Source organism: Lathyrus oleraceus, chromosome 3 (genome assembly GCF_024323335.1).
Source record: "Lathyrus oleraceus cultivar Zhongwan6 chromosome 3, CAAS_Psat_ZW6_1.0, whole genome shotgun sequence".
In the NCBI taxonomy this organism is placed as follows: Eukaryota; Viridiplantae; Streptophyta; class Magnoliopsida; order Fabales; family Fabaceae; genus Lathyrus; species Lathyrus oleraceus.
In genome coordinates, this window is record NC_066581.1 from 465,149,944 (window position 1) to 465,159,179 (window position 9,236).

The 9,236-nt window shown below is 34.9% G+C and overlaps 1 long non-coding RNA gene across 1 annotated transcript; it reads left to right on the forward strand.

The window, feature by feature from the left end:
* Positions 1 to 4,493: 4,493 nt before the first annotated feature.
* On the forward strand, positions 4,494 to 5,898 carry LOC127128193 (uncharacterized). Its single transcript, XR_007805756.1, has 2 exons — positions 4,494 to 4,881; positions 5,568 to 5,898. It is a non-coding gene; the product is annotated as an uncharacterized LOC127128193 (long non-coding RNA).
* The last annotated feature ends 3,338 nt before the right edge of the window (positions 5,899 to 9,236 follow it).

Here is a 9,236-nt window from a genome sequence, read left to right on the forward strand (position 1 = left end):
AAAGCCAATGTATTATAATGCTGCCCAATCAAATAAGATTCACTTATTTATTTAATCTCTCATTAATTTTTTCTTATGCATGTGACCCTGTAGGTTCTCCTTATATATAATCCCACATTTAATATAATAATCACTAAGCAATATCTAGCAACACATCACTGCTACCCAGTTCACGAAATATCATGTGATATGACAAAACCTTTTCATGATAATGTTTATGTGTTCAATTTCCCTTTTTCTATCATGTCAATATTGGACCCTTAGAGATTTATCCTCTTATGCATGATGGAGAAATTCCATAAAGGTTACTCATGTCCCTCAACAAGATTTATGGAGTATCCATAAACTATATGTATGGTCATCATGTTACATACAATGTTTGAACAACAATAAAGTACTCAACTACACATCTAGTGTCCATAGTGGTTTTGGATCGAAGGGTGGTATACACCATTATCACCATGAGAATAACTTATGATACATGCAGAATATTCTATGTAGTATTCTCATGGCGGGTAAATCCTATATAAATATTACTCCCAACATTTATACATATGTGAATACTTGATAACTTTTTATCCATGATTTGTGAGATGTGATCACCATTTTAACCATATAACAATCTCAATGCTTTAATTCTATCTCACTTCACAACTATGCTTGACTGTGAACACTACTACACATTTGATCTATAATAGCATATATTTAATAGCGCTTATTTATTATTCTCTATTAAATATATTACCCTAAATTTATAATAACGCTTTTCTAGTAAGGCGCTTTTATAAGTTTAAAAATTGTTTAGGTCTATAATAGCGCTTTATCAAAAATGCTATTATAGGTTGAAACTTTTTATAAAATAAAGGTCATTTTGAGCCTATGATAGTGCTTTATCAAAAACACTATCATAGATAATGCTAAAAAGAACAAAAAATAAAATTTTGTGTAAGGCGTTATTATAAGTTTAAAAATTGTCTAGGTCTATGATAGCGCTTTATCAAATACGCTATTATAGGTTGAAACTTTTTATAAAGTAAAAGTAATTTTAAGCTTATGATAGTGCTTTATCAAAAACACTATCATAGATAGCGCTAAAAAGAACAAAAAATAAATGCAGTTTTTGCATGTCAGTAGAGCTCGATCTTGAGACCTCTAGCTACATAAAGCCTTAGTTTAGCATTGGGTCTATAATATCACTTTACCATAAGCGCTATCATAAATGCTGATAAATAAAACTATAAATAAAAATATTTGACTATAAAAAGAATTGAACTCGAGACCCTCTGCTACCTAAAAAATTCATGTGTTGCTGGGCCACTTAACAAACACGAAAAATCTATCAGAAAGTTTATATATATTACAATTAAAACACTATTACAGGAAAAAAATAAACAATTAAAGAAAACATTTATTCCATCCTCAAATATCAGACGTGTTATTCATCTGATTCTTTTCTACAAAACCACATTCCCGCTAACAACAAATTCATCAAATCATATAGAAATTTCAAATTTTTTTCTTTCATTTTCTTTCACTGTCACCTCCCTCGAGCCCTAAAATTCCATCAATTTTGTGAACCCTAAAACTTCATTGATTTTCTGTATGACCTTATTCTAATCCTTTTTCAAACAACGATGACGCCAATACTCACAAAGTTTCTCCTCGTAGCTCCATTTGCACCAGAATATCCGTTTCGAAAGAAAGCATGGGTATTTCTTCAAAGTTTAAGTATACTTGAATTAATATTTTATGTTCTTATAACTTATATGAATGTTAAATGTTAGATTAAATGCCTCATAGAAATAATTTGTTAATTATTCAATGATTGTGCTCTTATTTCGTTTTTGTAGCTTGAGAAAGAGATTTTATTTCATTATTGTAGCTTGAGAAAGAGAGTTTGTGGTTGCTAGCAATGGAGTTGTATGTAGTGAAACCTACGTTTGTGTCATTGAGGAGTTTATCATAGCTTTTGAGTTCACCCATGTAGGAAGTACATATATATCATTACATTAGCAGAGGTAAAGTATCATATGAGTGACACAATAAAATGAGTTTCCTAGTTTTACAGCAGCATAAACTTTAGCAGACATGTACATCTAAGCTACACGAATTATACCTGAGCGCATCGCACACTCAAAGATATAACAGAGTCACCATCGAACTTTATTTATTCCCGAAGGAAGGGGAAAACATCGATAAAATGTCGGGGAAGAGAAAAAGGTAAGGAAGTCGGTTATGCAAGGGAAATGTATTAACATCCCTCACATTTGTTGTACTCAACGGGAACGGTTTTGATTATTCTTTGCAAGAACGAGTGTTAATATCTAAAGAATACTCGCAGAAGTGGAAATAGGGGGCTAATAATTAATGTTCTTGCCAAGGATTGGGGCCCTTGTGCCTACGTATTCTCACCATGCAATGAGAAAGTCAGAGCTCGATAGTTTATGGAACTAAGACAAATGCGTTAGTAGTTTTTAATGAATAGTATTAACGTTCATGCTATACTATCAACTTGCTTATATGCTCGAGCATGGGAGCCTTAAGCGTCTGTTTGTTTGCGATAGAATGTATGGACTCAGATCATATTCTAGCAGTTAAATATTGGTTACTTACACATGAAGGCTTAAGCGTCGTTCACGGTAGAACGGAAGTAACACGTCCTTTCTGAAAAGGTTTTAAACTAAAAATAAAGCCCAAAGGAAAAAACTGAGTTTGCTTTTATTCTGAAAAGAGAGTCATGGTTTGAATCATACTAAATTCTATGAATGTAGATGAATATAGTGAGCAACTGGGTCATTCATCCCGTACCCAAAGATATTCAGGATGAGGATAGGAATTCTCCACTCTCATCCCTTATCTATTACATAAGGCTCATAGCATACAATCCTAACCGTATCGTTAATTGTTTTTGAGTTTATTCATAAAATAGTTTTAATTTTACTGAGAGAAAACAAAGGGAGAAGAAACCCTAGAAGGTTGAAGTCTGATCTTCAATCTGCATCCCATATCTGTGTAGAAATACCTATCAATTATTCAATTTAAATTGCACTAAAGTCTATGAATAGAGATGAATATAGTGAGCAACTGGGTCATTCGTCCCGTACCCAAATATATTCAAAATGAGGATAGGAATTCTCCACTCTCATCCATTCTCTATCGCTTAAGGCTCACAACGTGCAATTTGCATCATAACTAATGAGTGTTGAAGTTGATTTCCCTTGCAGCTTCTTGTGACGAAAGATTGTCCTTGAAGAACGAAGACTTGACTATCAACTTGAATCATATTGTGCTAAAGTCTATAAATAGAGGTGAATACGATGAACAACTGGGTCATTCATCCCGTACCCAAAGATATCCAGAATAAGGATAGGAATTTTCCACTCCTACTTCTTCTCTATTCTTTAAAGCTCATGACACACAACTTGGCTCATGATTGACAAGTGTTGAGTTCACCTTTGTTGTGCTAGAGTAGTAGTCCAGTCTGTCCTGTACTGATTTGAATGATGTCTTGAATCTTGACCTTTAATCTTTGAATATTGAAGTCTTGTACAATTCTTGAGATCTAGTCTCCAGTACAACTTGAACACAAAATTTGTCCTATCAAGTAATCAAGAGTCTTTTAATCACTTGAATATGCTTGGGGAATTGAGCATAGTCAAAGGATTTAATTAATCAAAGTGAACTTTGATCAACTGAATCAATCAGGGAAAAAATCAGTTGAAACTTAAAATGAATCACGTACACAGTAATCTAAAAGATTAATCAAACAACTAGAAGATTTTTACAAGTCCTAGACCGGGGGAGCATGCATCAATATCTAAACCCTAGGGGTACAATAGTCATTATCCATAAAATGAATTAACAAACCTAATGGGCAATTACAATCTAAGCATAGTAAAATTAACCTAAAAACGAGTTCTGAAAAAAATCTACACTTAACCATATTACCTAAACATGAATCAAGTCAACAAAATGGATTAAGATCAAACTAAAGAAATGGGGAGTTACAATTTAAACCACAACTTCATATAATGAACATGATCATGTTAATCACAATGCAATATAGGAATCGAAATGGAAAATTAACCTAAAATCTAATCATGGTGAAAAATCTACAATTAAGCATATTAATCAAATCCACAAAAATGAAATCAAGATCAACAATCCCTAATGGCCAATTACATCCAAGCATAGCAAGATTAGTCTATTACGAATTAAATCTGAAGAAAAAAACAAAATCAAAATCTAGATGATGACTACTAATTTCAAAATCTAATTAAACCATAATTAATCATGAATTAATCTACTAATCACAAAAATGTAAATTCTTAATATTTCTAAAACTAAGAATTAATCATAATTCCTATCAAGATTAACAAAACAACATCCATGTTAATCAAATAAAAAACTAGAACTAAAAATAACTTAATTAAGATTAAGAAAAATGGATTTGGGCTTAAACATGAACATGGGCCATAGGGATGTCAAACGTATTGGAGGGGTGTGTAATGAACATATTGCTTGGGCCAAAGGCCCAAGTCTCTAACTCAAGAACCAAGGAAGCGCCTTCAGCCTTCAATCAGAGGAAATGAAATGTTCACATCAAAACACAGGAACTCACGGACGAAGCTGAACGAAGCACTTGCACATCGACCACACACCATTGCCATCAACGCGTCTTTAATGAGGAAACTAGGATTTACTTCAATCGGATTCAATAGTCGAGAGAATCAAAGAATAAACTTGATTTCTTTTTCCACGACGAAACAAAAACACGATGGATCTGTGGTATTTCAACACCAAAAACGAATTCGATTCGATTGCACGTGAAGTGAAGAGATTGAAGGAGGAGGAACCTATCGGATTTATTGGAGACTCCAGGTGATGCCTTTGTTATTTGATACACTTATCCTTATCTTCTTTTATTTGGTTATAGTTTTTCTGCTTGTGTCATTGTATGGAATTGAAAGGTTGAGGGGTTCTGTTTCAATTTCGTTAGAGAGAGTTGTTCATGGTTGAAGAGGATTGTGACGGAGGGTTGTTAGCAGGGTCTTTGAGAGGTTGGAATGGAGGGTGATTAATTATGTTGATAGGTTATGACAGTTAGAGGTTGAAGAGGTTTGTTAGGAGGAGTTTCTGGAAGAAGTTGAAGGAGGTTATCAATTAGCAAAAAGGGTTATGGTTTCGGAATTGGAGGAGGATGAAGAAGTGTGAGGGAGTTTTTTGTTCGATTCGGTTGAAGAGTTATGTTATGATGGGTGGTTCCAATGGAAGATGGTTAGAAGAGAACCCTAAATTGAGGGTGATTGTGAGGTTTCTGTTATAGTTTGGTGAAGTGAAAGCTAGTTAGTTTTCTGTTAGAAGTTAGTATTGAGAACTGTGAAATTCGGTTAGTTCTGTTCGAGATTCGGTTGAGTTATTCTGCAGGGTTGAGGTCAGTTGGGTTTTCTCAAGTCTAGTGAAGAGATTGGGAGATTTTTGGTTATCTGGAAGGTTATAGGTTTTTGTTTTTGTTTTTGTTGTCTTATTCTTTGCATGAGGTTCACTCAAATAACGCATCATTGCAGGAATAATTTTCTTTGGGTTCAAATTCATTGTAGCCATCCATTACACTCGTGTTTCATATGCATCAATAGCAACAAGGTATGAAGCAAATTTATACTAAAGGTCTACAGGCACAGAAGGATTCTGAAGCACTTCCAGTGCTTTTTTGCTTCTCCTTGCTGAATGTAATGGTGAACTACAATCTCATTATGCCCTTTTAAGCTAGCAAAATAAACCATTTCTTCAACTCTTCCATAACTTTCTAAAAGTTTTATTGTAGTTGTTTCATCCAATACATCCTTGTGGTCACTGAGAAAAGCACGAAACTCTTTAATAATTGATTGGTCTTCTGAATTGCTATTCTCCAAAGCATAGTCATCTTCTAAAAGCAGTCGATTTATCTTGTCCAGGTATAATTCAGTTTCCCATGTGGGTATCATTGTTATTTGGCATTTGTCGTCCTTTTCTAAATCATCAAGCTTCTTTAATAAGAAGGTCCTCAGAGCATCCTGTTCACCAGCACTGATGAACTTCAAAGTGACCTCCTCAAATGATAAAATATAATTGATTTTGGCATAGAAAGAAGAAGCTCTAAAATAATCTTTGGAGGAAAATGTGGCTTCAACCTGCACTAAATATACCTGGTCCCTCTGAAAAGGGTCACGACAATTTGCTAAAGTGGCAACATAATTCTTTCATGTCAAGATACATTTTCCACATATCTCGACCTTGATCATTGATAGACACCTGAAAGATGGAATTTTGACCATACGCGTAGAATAAACCAGTTGTGGCATCAATACACAATCCAATAATACCATTTGATGCTGAATCAAAAGTTTGGTCAAACTGAAGTTATTTTATGATATATGCTCACTAATTCTATTTACGACCTATACTTTATTCTCTAAAAGCAACAAGAAATGGAATTTAGACAATGCCATTGAACTTGGTTTATGGTTGTAATGAAATTAAAAATGTAAAAAAAAAAAGCAAATGGCTTAGAACTGGTAAATGGTTCATGAACATGATTTAAAATGTGAAAGATGACTTTAGTTTAAAGTGGTTTAAAAATATGAAAATGAATCAAGATTAAAATGGACTTTGGTTAGGTGGTTGACTTTGGTCAATTGGTTGACCGAAAAGTCAATAGTTGATCAAAAGTCAACTTAGGTAAAAATGTGTATTTTCTTATGGACAATTAAATGTGGACCATGATGCCTCTGAACCAAATGATTTATTTTATGCCAGTAATCAAACCAGATGGACACCAATCAAACAAAAGGATCATGAACATGTGAAGCTTGAATAAATTCTAATTAATGAATCAGGACCATGAATATTACTTAAACCAATAAATCATCCATAATGGACCAGATGAACTAGATGAATCCTCAATCTTGAATGCACAAACCTTATATGATAATGCCATAATCAGAAACTAGGGTTTTAGGGACTTGAATGATCATGATGATGCTTGCAATCCAATAACTCTGAATTAATGCCATGACCACAACCATGGTCCAAGAGTCAGGGTTTCAAGTTATGCTCCATGATGAAGACAACCAGGATGAATGACTTACCTCATATTCAATACCTTATGTGATAAAGACCATTGAATCCATTATTTTATGCTTTCCTTAATGCAAATGGAATGTATATGATACTATGAGTATGTATATGAGATGAATGCTTATCAGGATATGCAAATGATTAGAGTTAGTGACCTATATGAACATTGTGAAGGGTATGGTGAATTTTGGGGTATGACAGTTGCCCCTATTTAATCTTTTCAAACCTGAGTGTATGGATAAGAACAACTTCTGGACATTCAAGGTATGAGGGGATTAAATACTAAGATATCAAAAAATTTGCCCACTGGATACAAATGAAATATGAAGATAAATCACAAATATTTTCTTCACTAGGGTATGGGATGAACAAACTGGCTTTTGTGTAAGGCATCTGTTGGGGATTGAAATGTTATTTGTGGGGAAATGGGTAATTACGGGAAGGTTAGATATGCATGACGTCTACAAGATGCTAATGAAATATGATTTATCTTTATTTTTTCACAACAAGCTCTTTGTTTCTTTTTATTAACAAGCTTTTCTTTTCTCTTTCCTTTTTATTAACAAGCTTTCTAGCAAGCACTGAAAGAAGTTTTCCATTGGGGAACATGTTATAAAAGGAAGTTTGAAAAGGTTTACTAGGTGGAACCTGGACTTTAGGGTGATAGTTGGGGAAGAAATTTTTTTGACCTCAATACTGCGAATGGTGTAAAACTGGTCATTCTCAACTCCGCTATTGGAAATAAAGTACGATCATCATCATCTCTGGGACTGGAGACAATGATAGAATCAAGATTAATTCAGTGAGTGAAAACGGGAATGGTAGACATCCGTTATGTGGCTGGGATACAAATTATCATCAATGACTCCAAGGTTGGGGTAAGATGATCGACATCAACCCTATGGCTCGAAATAACGGTTACCAACAACTCCGAGGCTGGAAAAAAGGATAGACGTCAACTCTAGGGTTAGAAAAAAAATAAACATCAACTCAGAGGTTGGGGATGAGAAGGTGGACATTAACTCTGAGGTTGCGGGTATGACAATATCAACTTTGAGGTTAGGTATAATAGGATAGATGTCGACTCTAAGGTCGGGAATGACATGGTAGACGTCAACTCCGAGGTTGGATTTAGAGACATCAGCTCTGGAGACGGGGGATAAGAAAATATACAACAACTCGAAGGTTAGGAAAAAGGTAGACACTTGGCTCTAAGGCTAAGGGTACAACGGTACATCAACTCCGAAGTTGGAAAAAAGGTAGACACTTAACTATGAGGCTAGGGGTAAAACGGTAAACGTCATCTCTAAGGTTGGAAAAAGGTAGATACTCAACTCTGAGGCTGGATATCAACTTTGAGGTTTGGACCAGGAATGATAAACAACAACTCTGAGGCTGGCAAATAAGAAAAGCGACAACAACTCTGAGGCTGGAGTAAGGAAAGGGCAACAACTCTAAGATTGGAAATAAGAAAGGTTGACATCAACTCTGGGGTTGGGAATGAGAAACATACAATAACTCTGAGGTTGGATATAAGAAAATAGATAACAACTATGAGGTTGGAAATAAGGAAGGAGCAACAACTCTGAAGTCGGAGTAGGAACTGACATTAACTCTAAGGTTGGGTATAGAATGGCCTCTCAACTCCGGGGGTTGGAGGTAGCAGCATCATCAACTCTGAGGATGGAAAAGGATGATTGTCCACAACTCTACGGTTGAAGAAAAGGAATATCAATACCGACGGGTATTGAAAAGATGATAGACACTGATGAGCAAAGGGATATCAATACAAACAAGTATTAAAAAAAAGTAATAGACATTGATGAGCGAAGGGATATCAATACAGACAAGTATTAAAAAAGTGATGGACACTGACGAGCGAAGGGATATCAATATAGACAAATATTAAAAAAGTGATAGACACTAACGAGTGCTTAACTGGTTTCTCAGATTTGAGGGATGCCAAGTGATTAGGCCTTAGAAAGAGGTTTTCCATACTGGAACTGGGCTTTGGCAGGCTATGTCAATTGGGAACTTTGTTGTAGGTGTCGCATTACGCGAAAAACCGGCGGGAAAACGAAACAACAGAGCCGCCACCGTGCGTTATTTATTCCAAAGGA